The sequence below is a fragment of the Buceros rhinoceros genome, unplaced genomic scaffold (assembly GCF_000710305.1).
Source record: "Buceros rhinoceros silvestris isolate BGI_N320 unplaced genomic scaffold, ASM71030v1 scaffold4408, whole genome shotgun sequence".
NCBI lineage: Eukaryota > Metazoa > Chordata > Aves > Bucerotiformes > Bucerotidae > Buceros > Buceros rhinoceros.
This window is the reverse complement of record NW_010424970.1, coordinates 1323-4088: the sequence shown is the minus strand read 5'-3', so window position 1 is coordinate 4088 and position 2766 is coordinate 1323.

Genomic DNA, 2766 nt, shown 5'->3' with positions numbered 1-2766 from the left:
GGAAGGCCCCTGTGAGCCCCTCCCCAGCCCAGCCAGGTCCCCGCTGCCCCCTGCCCCTCAGCAGCACCTCCACACAGCTGGGAAACCCCTCCAGGGACAGGGACTCCACCACTGGAGCAGAGACCGACACCCCCTGGCTCCACCCTCCTGTCAGGGAGTTGTCAGAGCCAGAAGGTCTCCCCGGAGCCTCCTTTGCTCCAGGCTCAGCACCCCCAGCTCCCTCAACTGCTCCTCAGTGAACTCATGCTTCAGACCCTGCACCAGCTCCGTTGCCTTTCCCTGGACATGGGCTTCTCCCTCCTCCCAGCACCAAAGGGGATATAATTGAGGACACAGAAAAAATTTCAGGCCCTCCGCACTCCATGCTGCACCCTGTGTTCACCAGGGCTCACACATGACGTTTCTATTCCTGCTTCACAACCCAGTGCGACTTCTCCAGTGATTTCCCCTTGTCTCCCATCCCTTTACTGAGTGTTTAGACAGGTATGTGCCCAGCTGCAAGTCAGAAATGCTGCGAATCACTGCGATGTGGCGAGCTCTTGGGCAGCCTAACCCCACCCCGTGCCTCTCCTTAACGCAGTCTGTAACCATTAACCAGGGACACTAACGATGTGAGACCACCAGGCTCAGCCACGCTAGGAATCGGCTTCAAACAGCTGAAACCTTCCTGGGATACACCCTATCCCGCTTTTGCTGGTGCTGCCTTGTTTATCTCTGTAATTTCCCTCCATCATGCCCCTGATGTGGGACCCGGGGCTGCCAGCTCAGTTTCTGATCAAACATCTGGTCCCTGCGTGGTGCCTCTGGGCTCTTTTGGCACTAAAACGCAGCTGCTGATCCCTTCGGGCAGTTTGTGCCCCCGCCGGGGTCCAGCTTGCCCCTGGGGCTCCAGGGTCTTCACTCTGGGCAAGGACATGCCAGAGTCCTTTCCATTCCTGGAAATTCCTGGAAATCAGGTCACCGAGGTCATACACCCCAAAGGCCACACATGTCCTCAGATCACCCAGGACGAGATCTGGTTTGCTGTAAGTGACTCAAACAACGAAGCTCTCGCTGGTTTTCCAGTCGTTCACCGCTAAGGATCGCTGCTCCTAACTCACAACAACTGCCCTTCGCTAACGCTCTCCCACCACACCTCTGCTCCCACTAACAGCCCCACAGACGCAGTCAACCCACCGCTCAACTATCTTTTCACAGGTCACTCCAAACCCATGAAGTCCCACAAGTCCACCTCTCCTCCCAGACCCCACAATCCAGTGTTCCAACGACTCTCCCCATTGACAGACACCACCACACCGCTCCAGGGCCCCATCTCATTCTGCAGCAGAGAGAATATTCTGGAGTGCTGCCATTTCCCTGAAAACCTTGTGCCCGTATTTCATCGCTAATGCCCGCGCCCGCCTTCTGCCGTGACTCCCCAAACCTCCCCAGGTTACCCCTTTCCTCCTGAGAGCATCGGCTTTGCACCTTAAGCAGAACCTCTTTGGTTTCTTACCCGCAGCTCTGGATTTCTCAGAGCTGTCGCTGAAAATTCATCTACCAGAGGGATACGCTGTGAGAGGGGGTTTCGGTTATTCCTGCAAACGCCTTTAACGATGCAGAACCTAAAGCTGTCTTTATGGCATCTTGTTTGCAGCCTGACTCTACACCCAAGTGAGAATTTCTCTTGGAAATGTCCTCGCTTGGGTGACACCGCTCCTGTACACACACACATCCTAAGAGGCCTTTCAGCATGTGGCACCTGAGCATCGCCATGGGTTGTCACAGAGCAGATATTAACCCTCGGTAGCTGTGCCCTGACCCTCTGCCGTTCTCAATCCAGCACTCTGGGGACTCCAAAAGCAGCTTTTCAGCTGTTAAAGGAAGCAGGTTTTCAAGGCAAACCACAGCAGAACAGCTTTGTATTGACTACTGGGCTTGTCTCGCGCTGGACAAACCCAAATCAGTGCAGATTAGAATCTGAAAGTGATTTTCCCATTGCTCCTAAGCTCAAAGCCAGCGTTTCAAGCCCAGCTCTGAATTTTCAGACACTGGCTTCTGCTGCTGCAACTTCAGAAGAAATGCAGTTCTGCCCCTCCCATCTTGTGGCTTCCACCTCAGCGCACCACAACGGCCCTTGAAATAAAACAAAGGATCAGGCTAAAACATTCCCAGAAGGAGAAAAAAAAAATAAATCAAATCTTGCCTGATTCCTGCCTGGAGAACAGAGTCTTCTACAGCAAGCTGCCAGCCCCGACCTGGCTCCTGCAGAGCTTGCTAATTACAGTGGAGATGCGAGGAGCGAGCGCGAGCTGGACTCCGGCTCCTCACACAAATGACAGCTTGAGCAAACTTTCCCTGCCTCGGTGGTTGCTGCTATAAATAACTCCCTCCCGGGTGCAGTGCTGCAGGAGCCCAGCTCCCAGGCACCTCACCCAGCCCCTCGGAGGGCTGCATTGCTCCGGGACTCGCACTGGCTGCAGGAGCTGCCTCCTTCCAGGGCTACACGCCCCCCAAGGCGCTTCTCCGCCACCCAGCTCCCGTTTGGTGGTCCCAGAGCTCTGGTGACGCCACCTTCCTCTCTCCAGAGCAGTCCTGTTCGCACAGCCCCCCGGCACAGTGCTTTCTGAAAGCCTTCCTTGTCTCCTCTCGATTTTATGCCTCTTTCCTCTCCTTGGCATCCCACTACCCCATTATTCTGTCATTCTCTTGCTCCCTTTTCCATTTGCTGTGGATTCCCTTTACATTGCTTTGCAGCCCCCCCCCCCCCCCCCAATCTTTGTCCCC